This window comes from Suncus etruscus, chromosome 2 (assembly GCF_024139225.1).
Source record: "Suncus etruscus isolate mSunEtr1 chromosome 2, mSunEtr1.pri.cur, whole genome shotgun sequence".
Taxonomy (NCBI): domain Eukaryota; kingdom Metazoa; phylum Chordata; class Mammalia; order Eulipotyphla; family Soricidae; genus Suncus; species Suncus etruscus.
Genome location: NC_064849.1, coordinates 166816056 through 166836413, shown reverse-complemented (window position 1 = coordinate 166836413; position 20358 = coordinate 166816056).

Genomic DNA, 20358 nt, shown 5'->3' with positions numbered 1-20358 from the left:
TTAGACCATTGTATTTGTTCTTGGAGTATTATATGTATATATGGTATATATATTCTAAAAACCTCAGAAAAGTGCTATTATTCTGTATTGATCCTTTTTCTTATGGTTTACTTCATTTAACATAATATTTTGTAGATTTATCGGTGTTGCTGCAAAGTCTATGATTTTGTCATTTCTAGCTGCTATGTAGTATTCCACCATGTATAAATACCACATCTTCATGATCTAATTATCTGTTGTTGGGCATCAAGGTTGGTTCCAAATCTTGGCTATTGTGCTGAGTGCTGCGATAAATAGTGGAGTGTATACATATTTTGGTATGAATATTCTTCCATCTTGGGGATAGATACCTAGGAGTACTATTACTCGGTCATATGGCAACTCAATTCTGAGTTTTCTAAGCACTATCTATACTGTTTTCCATAATGGTTGGACCAGGCAACATTCCCACAAGCAGTGGATGAGAGTTTCTTTCTTAACACATCTGCGCCAACAGAGATTTGTCCTGTTATTTTTAATGTGTGCCATGTTCACTGGTGTAAGGTGGTATCTCATTGTTGTCTTGATTTGGATTTCTCTAATGATGAGTGATGGTGAACATGCTTTTATGCATTTATTGGCCATCTGTCGGTCTTCCTTGGAAAAGTTCCTATTCATTCCCCATTTTTCTATGGCTTTATTAGGTTTTGTGGAGTTCACCTTTCTGAGTGCATTGTATATCCTAGATATCAGCCCTTTATCTGATGTGTCCAGTGTGAAGCTTATTTCCCATTTTGTTAGCTGTCTTCTGATTTTAGCCAGTGTATCTTTGCCATGCAGAAGCTCTTTAGTTTGATGTAATACCATTTACTTAGGTTTGATGCTGTTACTTTTGCCATTTGAATTCCATCCTCAAAGACTTTTTGAAGTATATGTCTTGGAGCATCCTTCCTACTTTTTCCTCGATGAATTTTATAGATTTGGGTCTTATTTCAAGGTCTTTAATCCATTTTGAGTTGATTTTTTGTGTAGGGTGTTAGGTATGAATCAAACTTAAGTTCTTACAGGTGGTTATCCAGTTGTTCCAACATCATTTGTTGAAGAATTGTCTTTGTTTCATTTCAGGTTCTTGGATCCTTTGTCAAATATCAGTTGACCATATATTTGGGGTTATATCTCTGTATATTCTGTACTAAACCACTGGTTTGATATTTTGTCTTTGTTCCAGTACCATGCTGTTTTGATGACTATGACTTTATCATAAAGCTTCAGGTTAGGTAAAGAAATGCCATCCAGTTTCTTACTTTTTAGTATGGGTTTGGCTAACCTAGGTCTTTTTTGGTTCCAGATAAACTTTATAATTGATTGTGCTAGTTCCTTAAAAATGATATCTAAATTTAGATAGGGATTTCATTTAATCTATATAGTAATTTAGGTAAAATAGACATTTTGATTATGTTTATTCTTCCTATTCATAAGCCAGGGATGTTCTTCCATTTCCTTAGGTCCTCTTAATTTCTTTCTGAAGCAATTTGAAGTGTTCATGGTATAGGTTTTTCACTTTTCTTGTCAGGTTGATTTCCAGGTACTTGATATTTTTAGATATTATTTTAAATGGGATTGACTCCTTACTGTCTTTTTCCTCTTCTTTTTTATTTGTATAGAGGAATGATATTGTCTTTTGTGTATTGATTTTGTAGCCAGCCATTTTGCTGTATTGGCTTATTGTTTCTAGGAGTTTTACTGTGGACTCTTTAGGGTTTTATATGTATATCATCATATCATCTGCAAATAGGGATAATTTATTTCTTTCCTTATCTGTATTCCTTGGATTTCCTTATTTTGTTTGATTGTTATTATAGTACTTCTAATGTTGAATAAGAGTGGAGAAAGTGGGCAGCCTTGCCTTGTTCCTGACCTTAGTGGAAATGTTTTCAGTTTTTCACCATTAAGGATAATGATGGCAGTGAGCTTTTTATAGAAAGCTGTAGCTATCTTGAGGAAGGTTCTTTCCAACCCTATTTTGCTGAGTGTTTTCAACATGAATGGGTGTTGGATTTTGTCAAATGCCTTCTCTGCATTAATTGATATAATCATGTGTTTTTTGTCTTTCTTCTTGTTGATTGATTTGCGTATGCTGAACTATCCTTGATCCCTGGTATGAAACCCACTTGGTTATAATGTATAATCTTTTGATATACTGTTGAATTTGGTTTGCTAAGATTTTGTTCAGGATTTTTGCATCTATGTTCATTAGCAAGATTGGTCTGTAGTTCTCTTTCTTGGTTGGGTCTTTGCTGTCTTTGAGAATGAGTGTGATGTTTGCCTCCTAAAAGGAGTTAGGAAGGATTCCTGTCTTTTCAATGTTTTGAAAGAGCCCGAGGATCAGTGGTTGTAATTCTTCTTGGAATGTTTGATATAATTCACCTGTAAAACCATCTGGACCTGGACTTTTGTTCTTGGGGAGTTTCATGATTACTGATTCAATTTCCTCAGATGTGATTGGCCTGTTTAGGTTTTCTAAATCCTCCTTTTCCAGTCTCAGAAGATGATATTTTTTCCAGAAATCTGTCAGCTTCCTCTGGGTTCTCTAACCAAACTGAGCATAGTTGTTCATAATAACTTCTGACAATGTGTTGGATTTCTTGGGGTTCTGTTGTAATCTCTCCCCTTTCATTTGTGATCCTATTTATTTGGGTGATTTTACTCTTTTTTTTTTTTTGGTGTGTCTTGCCAGTGGTTTATCTATCTTGTTTATTCTTTTGAAAAACCAACTCCTGATCTCATGATTTTTTATATTATTTTCCTAGATTCTATGTATTTTATTTCTGCTCTGGTTGTTATTATTTCTTGTCTTCTAATTGTGTTTGGATTTCTTTGCTGCTGTTGTTTCATCTCCTTAAGGTGTCCCTTTTAACTGTTGATTTTGTCATTTTCTTTTTTTTCTTTTTTTTTTGGTTTTTGGGCCACACCCGGCGGTGCTTAGGGGTTACTCCTGGCTGTCTGCTCAGAAATAGCTCCTGGCAGGCACGGGGGACCATATGGGACACCGGGATTCGAACCAACCACCTTTGGTCCTGGATCGGCTGCTTGCAAGGCAAACACCACTGTGCTATCTCTCCGAAATTTTGTCATTTTCATCTCTCCGGACATAGGCCTTTATTGCTATGTTTTTCCCCCTATTTACTGCTTTTGCTTTGTCCCACAGATTTTGACAATTTGCCTCTTCATTATTGTTTGTCTCAAGGAATCTTTTTTTTTTTTTTTTTTTTTTTTGGTTTTTGGGCCACACCCTGTGACGCTCAGGGGTTACTCCTGGCTATGCGCTCAGAAGTTGCTCCTGGCTTCTTGGGGGACCATATGGGATGCCGGGGGATCGAACCTCGGTCCATCCTAGGCTAGCGCAGGCAAGGCAGGCACCTTACCTCCAGCGCCACCGCCCGGCCCGTCAAGGAATCTTTTTATTTCTTCCTTGAGTTCCTCTTTGATCCAGCTTTTGTTGAGTAGTATGTTGTTTAATCCCCAGGTGTTGGATTTTCTCCACAGTTTCTTTTTATAGTTGATCATGATCTCTGTTGCATAATGATCTGATAGGGTGCTTCTGATAATACTTATGTTTGTGACTCTGTGTAATTTAGCTTAATATTTTAAGGCATGATCTATTCTTGAGAAGGTTCCATGTGCACTTGAGAAGAATGTGTATTCTGCTTTCTTGGGGGTAGAAAGCCCTGTATAAGTCCACTATGCCCATTTCCTCTAAGTTTCTCGTTTAGGGCTCATATCATTGGTAGTTTTCTGCATATTGGATCTGTTCAGTGTTGAAAGGGGAGTATTAAAATTTCCTATTACTATCATATTTCCTTCCATATGTTTCTCTAGGTTTGCCCTACATATTTTGCTGGCTCTATACTCAGGTGCATAGATATTTATTAAAGTTTGTACTTCTTGGTTCTTAAGGTTCCTCTGATCAGTAAGTAGTGACCCTCTTATTCTCTGAGCACTTTCTTGGAGTTGAATGCAATTTGATCTGATATGAGAATGGCTGTCCCAGATTTTTATTGTTTTCCATTGGCTTGAATAATTGATTTCCATCCTTTTATTCTAAGCCTGTGTCTATTCTGTTCTTTCTGCTGTCTTACAGGCAGATGAAATCTGGTTTTTGTTGTCTGATTTAACCTTCTACTCTGTGTCTTTTAATGGGAAAGTTTAGTCCATTGACATTTAAGAACGTTATTGACAGAGTGGGTTGTTGTGCTATTGTACTAGAAAGAGTGGTTGTTGTTACAATCAGGAATTTGGAATTAATTAGTTCATTTAGAGTTGGCTTGGTTAGCACAAATAGTGTGAAATCTATTTTATCTGATAATGATTTTAGTCCTCCCTCCCATATGAATGAGAGTTTTGCCGGGTAGTAGACTCCAGATTGGAGGTTTGTTTCATTCAGTAGTTTGAATATGTCATTCCACTGTCTTCTTGCTTGAATTTTTTCAAATGGGAGATCTGGTTTGATTCTTATATTCTTTCCTTTATAATTGAAGGTTTTTATCTCCCTTATAGCTTTCAGAAATTCATCTTTCTCTTTCTCTTTGTTTTTTTTTGGTTTTTTGTTGTTTTGTTGTTGTTGTTGTTGTTTGCCATTTGGATTACTGTGTGTCTTGGTTTATTAGGCTCTATTTTATTAAGGACTCTTTTTGCCTCTTGGATTTGAACCGGAGCCTCTTTCCATAAGGTGGGAACATTTTCTGCTATGATTTTCCTCACCACTTGTTCTCCTTTCCCTGTTTCTTCCTCTTCTGGTATTCCTACAATCCATAGATTATTTCTTTTGTCTTTGTTTATTAATTACCTGACATTTTCTTCCAATTCCTTACCTCATATTTCCTAATTGGTTTCTTTGTCATTTTTGGTTTGTAGTTTTTCTTCATGTTCTTCTATGTGATTCTCCAACTGTGTAATTCTGCTATTATAGCTTGCTAAGACGTTTCTAATTTCCTTTAATTCCCTTTGTATGGATTCTCTCATCTGCTGAAAAAGTTCATCTTTAAGTTGGTTAACTTGCTCATCTATGGATTTCTTGAACTCACTGGTGAGTGATTCTTTGATTTCTAATGCCATGGCATTCAATGCCATTTTAATGTCCTCATCTATTGGGTTCATGTGTTTTGGTGGACTTGGAAACTTGCTAGGATTTCACTCCATATCTCCGGCTGATAGTGTCTTCCTTGGTTTACCATATTTCTTTGCTTTTGGTGGTTCATAGTGTTCTGCCCTTGTTCTCAGCCCTCCAATGACACCTGTGGCATGTGGCTGAGTTCGTATTCTGGTGTGCGGCCCTTGGCGGGGATAGTGAGGGCAGTTACTGAAATTTGCCCCTGTACTAAAATCTCCACTTTCTGATACCTGTGACAGGGTGCAGTCTTCAAGCTCTGATAGTGGCGACCTCTGATAGCCTTGCCTCAGTTCTTCCCCCAGTAGCTGCGAAAGGAGCAGGTCACCACCCGTCCAGGTCCCTAGGCACCACTACTGGTGACCAGCAGTATCCCCTGAGCTCTCTTCTTGTTGCCTGACAGAGAAGCAAGTCGGCTCCTGTATGTCCTCAGCCATGCCAATGGCAACCCCAGCCTCTGCTTAGAACAAGCCCCAGTTCCTGCAAGAGAGACAGGTCGGCAGTCATCGAGATCTATCCCCAGTACCTGCGAGAGAGGCAGATTGGTGACCGTCCATCCCATGGCGGCCCAACTGGCGACCTCAGCCTCTCCTTAGATCAAGCCCCAGTACCTGCAAGAGGCAGCTTAGCACCTGTCTGACCCCAGGCAGCCCTCCTGGTGAGGCTTCCTCAGGGGAGCCTGAGCACTATTCAACATTTTTTAAAGTCCTCCCCCTGACTATTGAGGAAGTTTTAAAGAGGAATTGCAATTGTTATGTTACTTGTTAATTTATCTCAGATTAAATTCTTTCTCTTTCCTGGCTTGAATAGGAAAATTACTTCTACTCCGATATTAGAAAGGATGAGGTCCTGCATTTTGCTTTAGTTCAGATAGAGCTAAAGGTTTTTGTTTTACAAAAATGCCCTCCGCACACCTATGTTCATTGCAGCTCTATTTACAGCAGCTAGAATCAGAAGCAATTCAGATGTCCAATGACAGATGAGTGGTTAATAAAACTGTGGTACACATTGTGGATGAAAATGTTCCCTGGATCTTATCCAGCACAGACAATCTCAAAAGACTTAATAGGCATATCTATATTTTCTTTGTATGTTTCTGTAGACGTATATCCTTAATAATTATAACTCTTAGTATTTATTTTCATATTTATTTCCATCACTTTTTTTCCTTCTACTGAGTAGAAAATTATAGTAGAAAAGTTTTGTTTGGGATAAGACCTCATGTCAAAACCAGGGCACAGAGACTATATAACCAAATTATTTTTAAATACAAATACACCAATAATATAATATGGCCTCATTCTTTTATTTGCATAAGCACACTAACATGGGGAAATCTTATTTATAGAAACAAGTTCCTATCTAATAGGGATAAGAACCCATAAATTTTATAATTCAGGACTGCCTTCCATACTGAACATTTATCATGAGGATTTGACATAGACCTCAATTGATTGGACATCAACCATCTTTTTTGTTTGTTTATTTTTATTTTGTTTTGTTTTGGGGTCACATCCGGTAGCACTCAGGGGTTACTCCTGGCTCTATGCTTAGAAGTCGCTCCTGGCAGGCTCAGGGGACAATATGGGATGCCTGGATTCAAACCACCAATCTTCTGCATGCAAGGCAAACACCTTACCTCCATGCTATCTCTCTGGCTCCAAACATCAACCATCTTACCCAGAAACCCAGTTCCCTGTACCAGCACCAGGAATCAAACGCCCACTGGGGAATGCCCTAATACTGTCTGGTACTAACTTGAGCCCGGGTAGGTTCATATGACACCCTAACAATGAGATAAAAGTAACAACTTTATCTAAGGGCAGGTTTCCCTACCTTACAACCTAATGGTGAGATGAAATCATATGACACTCCATCATAGGATCAGTGCAAAAAACCAAAAGACTGACTTTGACAATAGTGACTGAGCAGAATTTTTCCTGGGACCATAAAGAAACACCTTGGGTTTGACAATTAACATGCCCGGAGCCTGTAGTCGGTCTTACAACAGTATACTTCAAGGGTAGAGACACACTGGGAACTTCCTTTCTAATTTCCCAATGTTTACTGTGCTTATGGGAAAAAGCCACATCTATCCCCCCCCTTTTCATTTACTATAGATTCTAGATAGGAGCTCCTGCCATTCTTACAGAACCATAAAACACAAATCATTTTGTTCTATCTCATATGTCTATCTCCTCCTACAAATTGAGAAAAGAAACAAAGAAAAGTGGATGGGACCCAGGGGCCAACTGGGTCTCAGGAGATTAAGTTGAAATTAAGAAATAGTTAGGAGCCAGAGGATCTATTCATTGCAGCACTATTTACCATAGCAAGACTCTGGAAACAACCAAGATGCCCTTCAACAGACGAATGGCTAAAGAAACTGTGGTACATATACACAATGGAATATTATGCAGCTGTCAGGAGAGATGAAGTCATGAAATTTTCCTATACATGGATGTACATGTAATCTATTATGCTGATGAAATAAGTCAGAGAGAGAGAGAGAAACGCAGAATGGTCTCACTCATCTATGGGTTTTAAGAAAAATGAAAGACACCCCTGTAATAATAATTTTTAGACACAAAAGAGAAAAGAGCTGGAAGTTCCAGCTCACCTCAGGAAGCTCACCACAAAGAGTGATGAGTTTAGTTAGGGAAATAACTACATTTTGAACTGTCCTAATAACGAGAATGTATGAGGAAAATGGAGAGCCTGTCTAGAGTACAGGCGGGGGTCGGGTGGGGAGGAGGGAGACTTGGGACATTGGTGATGGGAATGTTGCACTGGTGATGGGTGGTGTTCTTTACATGACTGAAACCCAAACACAATCATGTATGTAATTAAGGTGTTTAAATAAATTTAAAAAAAAAGAAATAGTCAAGTCTAAATACACAAACCAAGGCTAATGACAATAGAATCAAGAAACCCAAATTATAACAAATGATACACAAAATAGACATGTTACTCTAGCAGTCCAGGGGGCTAAGAGTGGTGATATGGGATGCATGCTAGGAATTGTGGTGGATGAAGGTGAACACTAGTGGTGAGAATGGCCCTAATTCATTGTATGTGCCTGTAATGCAACTTTAAAAGAGTTGTAATTCACAGTGGTTTCAATAAAAAAATTTTAAAAATAAATAGTGGTATACACACTCAATGGAGTACTATACAGCCATAAGGAAAAATTAAGTCGTGAAATTTTCCTATACATGGATGGACATGAAAACAATTATGCTGAGTGAAATGAGTCAGAGAGATAGGCACATTATAGTCTCATTCACCTCTGGGAATTAAGAAAAATAAAAGATAGTATGGTAATAAAACCCAGAAACAATAGGGATGAGGTTTGAAAGAACCAGCCCATGATATGAAGCTTACCACAAAGGTAATGGTAGAGAGTGAGAGAAATAAAATAGCTGTTTTGAAGACAGTCAGGGTGTGGGGGAAAAGGAATATGGGGACATTGGTGGTGGGAAGATTGCACTGGTGAAGGAGGGGTGTACCTTTTATGACTAAAACCCAACTACAATTATGATTGTAATCATGGTGCTTAAAAAGATTTAAAAAAATAAAATAAATGATATAAAGTATAACTCAGATGTAAATAAAATAACTAAAGTTTTCATTTTAAAAATAAATCATAAAAACAAACAATAGTTGATCTCATGCATATGTGGCATATAAAGAAACAATGCAAGATAATTGCAATGTCCAAGAGCATACTTTTTTGTTTGTTTAGGGCCCACTCCTGATGGTTTCAGGGGAACCACATGTGGTGCTGAGGCTGAGTTGGGGGCAGCCACGTGCAAAGCAAGCACTTCACCTGCTGTACTATGTCTGGGGACCCTAAATTAAATTCTTAGACTCTCATAACAAAATTAAGTTATCAAGCTACGAGTGAAATGGAGGAGAAGGATGGGAAGAAGGGATCTCGGGACAGTGGTTTGGGGATATTAGCATTTGGGCAGTAAGTCTGATGCAGTAATATTATACTCAAATCATATTGACTCTATCATAAACTTCAATAATAATAAATAAAAAGACATTTACATTTTCCACTTCAATGATATATAACTTTTCCCCCAAATTAATTTAGCATGTCATTTCTCTCCATGTTAAGTCAAAGTTTTGACTACATTGCTTCTGGATATAAAAATAAGAGCACATCATTTTGTGATTGATTTACTATATTAAGTTCCAGGGTATTAGTTTTTCTTTATATCACAAATGAACCATGAACCATATATTAAAAATACATAGGTGTATTTTAGGTTTGAATCTTTTTTTTTTTTTTTTTTTGGTTTTTGGGCCACACCCGTTTGACTCTCAGGGGTTACTCCTGGCTATGAGCTCAGAAATCGCCCCTGGCTTGGGGAGACCATGTGGGACGCCGGGGGACCGAACCGCGGTCCGTCCTACGCTAACGCTTGTAAGGCAGACACCTTACCTCTAGCGCCACCTTCCCGGCCCCAGGTTTGAATCTTTTTTTAATAATTTTAGATTTAATATTAAATGGAAGATACCATTGGAAAGAAGTCTAAGTTTTGCGAAGGATAGTTCATTACTAGTAACTTTATGCATTTTTTGAAATATATTTAAATAATTCCACCTGTATAATTATTTTTCTCATCTTTTATATTTTGTATATTTATTTATTTAGTTGGTTTTGGGTTTGTGCTCAGCGGTTACTCCTGAGGTTTGAACATGGGCTAACTGCATGCAAGACAAATGCCCTACTGCTCTGCTATCTCTCTGGCTCTTTCTGTTTTGTTTTTTTTTTTTTTTGGGGGGGGTGGGTCAGACGTGGCAGCAACTTGAAGTGTCCACTTCTGCTGGTGAGAGTGGTGAATAACAGGTAGGTTTCTCATCTATAATGAGGAGAAGAGAAGAGAATTCAAATATTTATCTACCATTTTCAAGATATGTCCTTTATATCTCAATTTATTTTTAGATCATATAATATGTATTCAGAGTGGTAAAGGTTCATCAGATTTCGGTTTCCAAGCCTAAGCAGTCATCCTTCCTTATCCAAAATCATCACTGCAGTCCTACCATGGCATACAGATTCAGACATACTCCTTTATATGAGGGAACTTTTGAAATGTCCAGACAAAAGAGTATTATTTGGCTCTCATGCCCACAGCAATTTTCTTCTTGAAAGCTTCATAGCAGTGCCATTAATTGGGGCCAAGAGCAGTGGAGGCACACCAGGAGGCAGGAGATCTCATCTCCTCACCTGTCAGGGCTCTGCTCACATTCCATCCATCTCACAAGCCCAGGGAGTGTTAAATGAAGCCGATTTGGATCATTGGAGATCATGTTTAGGCTGTTCTCCAAGACCTCTAAAATGACTGGGAAATGTGCCCATTTTGAATAAGGAGTCTGGTATTTATTGTGGTTTTACTTTTAAATAAACCTCTCTTACATTTGTTAGTCACCTAGTCTATTGAAAGGTCTCGCAATTATTTAAATTAATCTAACGGGAATTTATTGAGCACCCATTCTTTACCAGCCACTAAGGGGATATGATGAAAGGATAAATAAGATTCTATTCCAGGAATTTGAGAAAGCAGAAGGCAATAAGCTCACAAATAAATGCAAAGAGGTCAAGGCAGTGGAAAAGGAGGGCTTATAACTATAGGAATTCAAACAAAGGAGATATCATTTCTGGCTTAGCAAAATCAGACAAGACACTTTGAATGAGAAGATCACGATTGGCAAATGCTTTTATGAATGAATTCAGTGAATCATTCATTCAACAAATTTCTATCAGGCATCTATCTTGTGCCAGGTATCTGCTAAGATCTGAAGGAACAAGGACATAACTCTTCCCCTCAAGGCATCGGCTTAATAATCAATCAGACAATAGCAAGCAAAAAGGTAATAATTACAACTTGTTATGAATATAAAGAACTAAAATTTAAAAATTTACTTTTACTTTTATCTTGCTAGGTAGTGCTGGTGGGGTGAAGGAGGGGTGGGAGGGAAAGGATGACTATCGGCAACTTGATCAAGAAAAAATAGCTAAGACTGTTTTGTGTGGAAACTTGAGAATGAGTAAGGATGTAAAATTTGAAAAGCAGAGGCCAAAATTTTCAAGATCCTTTGAGTAGCAATTGAAAAGTTCCTAATGCCTTTTGGGTTTCATTTTTGAGGAAGTTTCTATTCATCTCTTCCCCTCAATTTTTGATGGGTTTGGTGTTTTTCATGTAAAGTTTTATCGGTACTTTATATATCTTGGATATTAACCCTTCATTAGATGAGTGTTGGGCAAATAATTTATACCTGTCTAGTCATTTTGGGAAGTCTTTTATTTTCTTTTTGAGGTACTTTAAGTTGCAGAAGCTTCTTAATTTAATATAGTTTCATTTAAATATTTTTCCCACTTGTTTGGACAGTGGTGCTTCAACATTAAAGATATCCTGGAGAGACCTGCCTATGTTTTTCTCTGTGTCCCTTATTCATTCAGTCTGATAGGACAGTCAATCCGTTTTGGTTTGACTTTTGTTCATGACGTTAGGAAGAGAGAAATCTATGCTCTTTTTAAATTATTTTTGTCTGAGAATGATCAATTTCCCAGCACCATTTGTTGATGAGGCTTCTTTAAAATCACTTAATATTTTTGCTACTTTATTAAAGATTAACTGATCATATACCTGAGAATCTTTATTTGGAATTTCAATTATTTTTCATTTATTTGAGGGTCTGTCTTTATTCCAGTACCATACTATTTTAAATGTTACTACTTTGTAGTACTGTTTGAAGAGGTGAAGCATTATTAAGATAGTCAAAAGGTTATTGTGAGTAAAGACTGGGTGCAATGGGCAAACTACCTGAAGAAGCTAGAAATATAGGTGGGATCAAGTCTGGTAAGGCAATTTGGTTATAGGGTAGAGTATGTAGTGTGCCCTAATTGTGGCAAGATCTTTGGAGAGTTTTAAGTGAGGCAATATTATTTATGAGACAAAATTACCTTTTGAAAATCAAAGTCAAATTGAAGTACATGTAAATATTGGGCTAAGGTTGAAAGGTGAATTAGTTAACTAGCATTGATGCTTTTATTACAATGAATTTTATATAAGACTGAAGTTGGGAGATGTAATGGTATCAACTTGAAGGAAAATATGAAGATTTACATGATTAAGGTACAGCAGAATGTTTGAGACGAAACATAAACAAAGATTGAAAAGAGACAAATGGTGGATATATGTGGGTTTCAGTGATGCAGAGCAACAAAACCTCCTATAACAGACTTCATGATCATTATGCAACATTATCCCCTCTCCTTAATCCAGTTTCATTTCCAACTCACCCTGATGTCCACTCATTTACACATGACTGTCAAAAGTAGAGCTTGTTTGAGATCACAGGTGTAAATATTAAAGCTAATATTCCTCAAAATTGTAATTCAACTCTCTTATTTTTAAAAAGGTGTGTTTATTCCCTTTTGTTGCTTGTTGCTTGGCCAATGGCATTGAATCATTGTTTGATGATATCGAGAGATTCCTATATTTTCCTTAATATAATTTATAGATTCAGAAATGATATTGAGATATTTAATCCATTTTAGCTGGCTTTTTGTATGGTGTGTGATAGGGGTCTAAATTTATATTTATATTACTTAAATATAGATATATTTTATATGTGGCAACCAATTTTCCAAATACAATTTGTTTAGGAGGCTTTATTTATTCCACTTCATGTATTTGCTCCATTTTTAAAGATGATCTTTCTATCTATCTACCTAACTATCTTTATACCTGTATTTCTCTAACTATATCTATATTTCTATAGGAATCTCTCTCTGTTCTCTCAATATTACTTCATTGGTCTAAGATTCTGCCTTTATATCAGTACTACAGAGTTTTGATTTCTATAGCTTTATGATATAATTTAAAGTTAAGGAAAGAGGCTTCCCATCTTTTTCCCAAAGTGACTTTGGCTATTTAAGAAATTTTATAACTTTATAAACATTTTTACAAATTTGCTCTATGAGTTTCAAAATAAAAGGCCTAATATTAAAATCTATAAATCACTTGTAAATCTTAAGAAGAATCAAATATCAACTCCATAAAAATAGGGAGAATAGATAAATAGATATGACATCTTTGAAGATATACGGATGGCCAGAAATCCATGGGAAAATGTTCTGTATCACTTACATTAAGAAAGTTGAGAATGAAAACAGCTTCATTTGGAACAATAACACCCTAGAATAGCTAAAGCAATCCTTGTAAAAAAAAAAAAAAAGGAATATGGGAGGCATTACTTTCCCCAATTTTAAACTGTATTACAAAGCAATAGTTTTCAAAACAGCATGGTATTGGAATAAGGACAGACCCTCAGATCAGTGGAATAGGCTTGAGTACTCAGAACGTTCCCTAGATAAACAATCACCTAATTTTTCATAAAGGAGCAAGAAATCCTAAATGGAGCATGGAAAGCCTCTTCAACAAGTGGTTTTGGCACAACTGGTTAGCCACCTGCAAAAAAGTGAACTCAGACCCCCAGCTAACACCAGTTATGAAGGTAAAATCCAAATGGATTAAAGACCTTGATATCAGAACCGAAACAATTAAGTATATAGAACAACACATAGGTAAAATACTCCATGACATTGAGACTAAAGGCATTTTTAAGGAGGAAACAGTACTCTCCAATCAAGTAGAAGCAGAGATAAACAGATGGTATTAAGCTGAGAAGCTTCTGCACTTCAAAGAAAATAGTGCCCAGAATACAAAAGTCATCCACTGAGTGGGAGAAACTATTCACCCAATACCCATCAGATAAAGGGCTAATATTCAAAATATACAAGGCACTGACAGAACTTTACAAGAAAAAAAAATCTAATCCCATCAAAAAATGGGGAGAAGTGAACAGACAATTTGCCAAAAAAAAAAAAAAAATACAAAAGGCACATGAAAATTGCTCCACATCACTAATCTTCAGGAAGATGTAAATCAAAACAACTATGAGGTACCATCTCCTGCTACAGAGATTGGTGCAAGTCACAAAGAACGAGAACAAGCAGTGCTGATGGGGATGTGGAGAGAAAGGAACTCTTATTCACTGCTGGTGGGAATGCCGTCTAGTCCAACCTTTATGAAAAGCAATACGGAGATTCCTCCAAGAACTGGAAATTGAGCTCCCATACGATCCAGCTATACAACTCCTAGGAATATACCCTAGGAACAAAAAAATGCAATAAAAAACCCTTCCTCACACCTATATTCATGGCATCACTATTTACAATAGCCAGACTCTGGAAACAACCAAGATGCCCTTCAACAGATAAATGGCTAAAAAAAATTGTAGTACATATATACACTGGAATATTACACAGCAGTCAGGAGTGATGAAGTCATGAAAGTTTCATATACATGGATGTACATGGAATCTATTATGCTTAGTGAAATAAGTCAGAGGAAGAGAGATAGAAGCAGAATTGTCTCACTCATCTATGTGTTTTAAGAAAAATAAAAGACATCCTTGCAATAATTCTCTGAGACAAAAGAGAGGATGGCTGGAAAGTCCAGCTCATGACATGATGTTCACCAAAAAGAGTGATGAGTGCAGTTAGAGAAATAACTACATTGAGAACTATCATAGCAATGTGAATGAATGAGGGAAGTAGAAAGCCTGTCTAGAGTACAGGCAGGGGTAGGGTGGGGAAGAGGGAGATTTGAGACATTGGTGATGGGAATGTTGCACTGGTGAAGGGGGGGGGGTGTTGTTTACATGATTGGAACCCAACTACAATCATTATTATAATCAAGGTTTTTAAATAAAGATATTAATAAAAATTCAAAATTAAAAGAAAATGAAAACAGCAATGATATATCATCTCACAATAAGACTGGCACACATAATCAACAGTACTAATATGGATGTAGAGAAAGGAAATCCTCATATACTGTTGGTGGAAATGTTGACTGCTTCAACTTTTTGAAAAATAATATGGGTATTTCTCAATAAACTAAAAACTGATTTTTCTTTATGAATCCACCGTTCAATTTCTTTGGTGGTGGTGGTGGTGTTGCTATTTTGTTTCAATACAAAACACAAACACTACATGTAAAAATATATAATCCACCTATAGTGCTCGACTTCAAAAGTTCTCAAATTGGCACTGTTACAAAGATGGACTGTCTCATAAAATTGAAAATCTGGAAACCATAATTTAGAAAATTGTATGACATTATATTGTTGTAGCTCATAATACCAGTACAAAAATGAATTTCAGAGAATGGGGACTAAGATATCTCTTGACCATTATTTATGTCTTTGTGACATCAAAGCTAGTGCCTCATCTGAATTCACACTAAGTGCACACATTTAAATTAAAATTTATAATTTTAAAGAGCTAATATAGTCAACAAAATAATTGATATGTCCTCTTTAGGAAGTATAAGAGACTTGAACATTTAAAGAAATTATGGCAATAGTGTTATGAAAATTCTTTTTTAAATTAATATTTTTATTTAAACACCTTGCTTACAAACATGATTGTGGTTGGGTTTCAGTCATGTAAAGAACACTCCTTCACCAGTGCAACATTCCCATCACAAATGTCCCAAATTGGCATCTACCCTAAAGTCCCCCAAAATCTCCATTTAGAAAAGACATTAGCTTAGCATTCTGATAATTATTTCAGCACTATTCACAATAGCTAAAACATGGAAATAACCCAATTGTCCAATAGATGACACTATATGGTATGTGTAAGCACAATGGAATGTTACTTGGCTATAAGAATGGATCATAAAGAAATCATGCAACTTTATACTAAATGAATAAGTTTTCAGAGTAAAGGAAATCTGAAGAAGAGATACAGATACAGAATAACCTCTCCACATGTGATATATGACAAAACATAGTAAGGAAATAACCAGTGACAAAAGTCAACAAAATGTAAGAATTGTTCTACAAAACTGAGCTTACCATGGTATTAAATGGGCTTGGAAGGGAGAGTGACGGAAAAAAAAACCAAAAACACTGTGATAAGGAGTATTATGTGCTTAAAATGGAATAATAGCAGTAAAAACAATAACAACAATAATAAAGTATGTTGTAAACTGTAAGTTGTTAATTACCTTTGACTTGCTACTTAAGTTTAAAAACTTGAAAAAAACTGGAGATGTAAATCAAACAGTATTGAAATGTCACCTCATACCACAGAGACTGGCATACATAACTAAGACCAATAATAACCCATGCTGGGCTGGTAAAGAGTGGGGAGAAAGAAACTCTCATTCAATCCTAGTGAGAATGCTGACTAATCCAGCACTTGGAAAACAATATAAATATTCCTCAAAAAACTAGAAATTTGGTTTTCATATGATCCAGCAATAACTAGGAATATAGCCTAGGAATGTAAAAATATAATACAGAAAAACCCTCTGAATTCCCATGTTCATTCCAGCACTATTTACAATAGGCAGAATCTGGAAACAACCCAAGTGCCCAACAACAGACGAGTGGCTAAAGAAACCACGGTACATCTACACAATAGATACTATGCAGCTGTTAGGAAAAAATGAAGCTGTGAAATTTGCTTGTACATGGATTGATATGGAGATTATTATGCTAAGTTAAATGAGTCAGAAGGAAAGGGATAGACATAGAGTAATCTCACTTATTTGTGGTATATAAGAAAAATATAAGATAGTATGTAATAATGTCTAAAGATAATAGAAATGAGGACCAGGAGGACCAGTCCAGCCATAAACACTAGAACGGTACGGTTATGGTAGTGAAGGGGTCTATAAGACGAGGATAATTTGAAATTGAACAAGATCTAGGTGCTGAACAGATATAAAGTGATAGGCATGTTCCCTTTCATTAACAATTGTGAAAACTGCAATGTCTAAAAGGGAAAAAGCGGGAGAGACTGAGAGAGAAGGGAGGGAGTAAAATGTCTGACCAATGTCAGGCAGAAGGAGGAGGAGAGTGAAACTGGGAACATAGTGGCAGGAAATGTGCATCAGTGAAGGGTTACGTACATTGTAAGACTGAAAGTCAGTCTTCAGCAACTTATAAGCACATGGTGATTAAATAAAAGAAAAAAAAGAAAAGAATGTAAAAACTTTTCACATCTCTTTCATGGAGAAATTCATAACAATAAAATGTTGAGATATTATTTAGCACAAAAATTTATTTTTAATCATTTTATTCACAGTTAGAGGCTGCTTTTCCCAAAAAAATCACACTTTATAACCCTTACTTTTTGAACAACCTTAGAAATCCTGGAAATCACTTATCTGACCTACAGGACCAGTTGCACCATTTGTAGAGTCTAGTGCAAAATAAATACTCTGGGCCATTGATCCACAACCATTAAGAATTTTAATGGCACTGACAGTAGAGCACTAACCCAATGTGAGGCATTCCTATGCATGACATTCGAAAGCATTGCACAGAGCACTGCACAGCTATGAAGCTAGACCTGTAGGCATATCATCCTCAAGTTATGTTGTCTAACTGCAACTCAATCACGAACAATTTTGTGACCACAGTGTTTAAATAAAGTAGTAAAAAAAAAAAGGAAAGAAGGAAGCAACAAGAAAAAAAGACGAAATTTCAAAAAAAAATTAAAGAGGTCACCCCAATATCTCATAAGTCAGTAGTGGCAAATCTACCACCTGGACCGTAAGGTCATTTACACTGATTAGCAATTATAAAATACAACAGACATTTGTAACATTGGGGTAACAAATCTTACTATTCCATGTGTAATTAATTTCACTGCCAAGTATGGCAAGCATTACTATTTCTAGTCTTGACTCTACTACCTCCACAGACTCTGATTATTCTATGGGGCCAACTCTACTATGGCTTACCTCAACATTTTCACTCAAGTCAATTTCATTATTCTTTCCAGCCAATATTCTACTTTATTGTAACTGATCCCAGAACCCATGTAGAATTTGGGGAACAAAATATGACTTTTATAAATAATATGAACTGCTTAGTTATAAAAAAGTAAGAAAGCAAGATTAGGAGAATGGGGTAAAAAATGACAGCTTGTTTTGTTTTGTGTAAAGTATCAGATATTTTCAAGGTATAATTCCATAGTGCATCTAGTAGTGTTAATTCATAGAAGATATACAGAAAGGAAGGTACATCTCTATTACAGTTGAGGAAGACAAAGAAGTACGCATGGGGAAACTCTAGTTCTTTAAACTGTAAATAGGAAAAGTCAAATTCTCCAAGAATAAAATAAATTGGAATTGCAAGATAAGAATTATCTTTGTTAAAGATCATCCGTATAGGGGCCGGAGTGGTGGCACAAGCTGTAAGGCGTCTGCTTTGAGCACACTAGCCTAGGACGGACCATGGTTCGATACACCAGCGTCCTGTGGTCCGCCAAGCCAGGAGCTATTTCTGAGAATATAGCTAGGAGTAACCTCTGAGCTTCACTGGGTGCGACCTAAAAACAAAAATAAATAAATAAATATCATCCATATATTTCAGAAACAAAAGGATGTATGTACATAAAATGAAGGACCTTGATAGAAATATAGAGACCAGGGATGTGGCCTCTCATGTGTGAGGCTGTAGGGTCAATTCTTGGCACCAAACACATTTATGCACACTGTGCATGGAATATCAATATTTGGAGAAAATTAACCTATATTCATTTTTATTCATTCAGTTTTATTGTCTTTCACTTCATTATAGAGAGATAAGGTTAGAAAGAGATAGAAACTAACATATATATAGTAAATATATAAATATTGATTGAAAGTCACATTATTATAGCAACTGATGAGAGCTGCAGCTTGATTAGACAAAGTGGAGTCCCAGGATAGTCATGGTAAAGTTCTAGTGGTAGAATCTAATAGAGTCCATGACATAGTCTACTGAGATCTAAGAGAATCAATGGTTTAAATCCGATGTATATCCTAGTATACTGGAGACTTAGGAAGATGAAATCTAGGATAGAAACATCTGGGAACCACTCAGTGTAAAAGATGTAGCCAAAGTGATTCCAATTGAAAATGATAACTAAGATAAAAGATGAAGAAAAGTGAGGCAGAATGAGAAAGACATCATTTGGTTTGCGTGCCTGATTCACTTTTTTTCTCTGTATTATTTCTTTGCTTGAACTATAGGAGTTAGTTATTGGGAGTTTTGTTTGTTTTTATTCACTTGATGCTTGTGCAAAAGATAAATCTTTTTTCTTGTAAAAAATGAGTTCTGATGCATGTTCTGAGTATCACATACTAGAGAATAAGCCAAAGGAATACACCTCCCGTATCTAAAAAGCAATGGCAGCTGACAGCTTTGCTTTCTAAATGATCCTTTTGAAAGTTTAAGCATTATTGAAAGCAGACAGCTGAGTTGGACTTAACTTCTGAGACTGAAACTAATTCCATCAGCTATTAATTCCACATAAAAAATGGAAATTATTCTGTGCCTTGAAATTCTGACAAATTGATGATGCAAAGCAGTTGATCTTATTCAGTATGAATAATTCCACTTTCAGGCTGGGATTGAAGAGAACATAGAGCTAAATATACCACTTCTATTGCAATAAGGAAGGAGTTCAGACTATGGGACAACTTGATTTCAGAAGCAAATTACCAGTATAGGCTGACTCTTTCTTGTTATAATCTAGAAAAGATGATGGAATAGGAATTCCTGAACTCTCAGTTTTTTCACAGACACTTTGATTCAACATCAACATATAAATTTTCCCGTTCCTTCTAAAGGAATCTACAAATGGTTGTGAATTTCCTCCAAACCCCTCCAAATTGCTAACATATATTAATATCAATATATTTACGCTAAATATGTTGATATTTTAATTATGTATGCTGAAATACAGGTAAAATAAAATTAATGTAGACTTTGTTACCAAAGGCCTTACTATATTTTACATAAATACGCAAAACATAGTGGAATAAAAATAATTCAGAAAAAACTCCAAGTAAAATAAATGCAAGAATAAGATTTAACTATTGTGAATTATTGTTAATTAAGAATAGGCCATACAGGGGCAGGAGAGATAGCATGGAGGGAAGGCATTTGCCTTGCATGCAGAAGGACGGTGATTCGAATCCCGGCATCTCATATGGTCCCCTGAGCCCACCAGGAGCAATTTCTGAGTGTAGAGCCAGGAGTAACCCCTGAGCGCTTCCAAGTGTGAGCCAAAAACCAAAAGTAAATAAATAAATAAATAATAATAAAAAGAATAGACCATA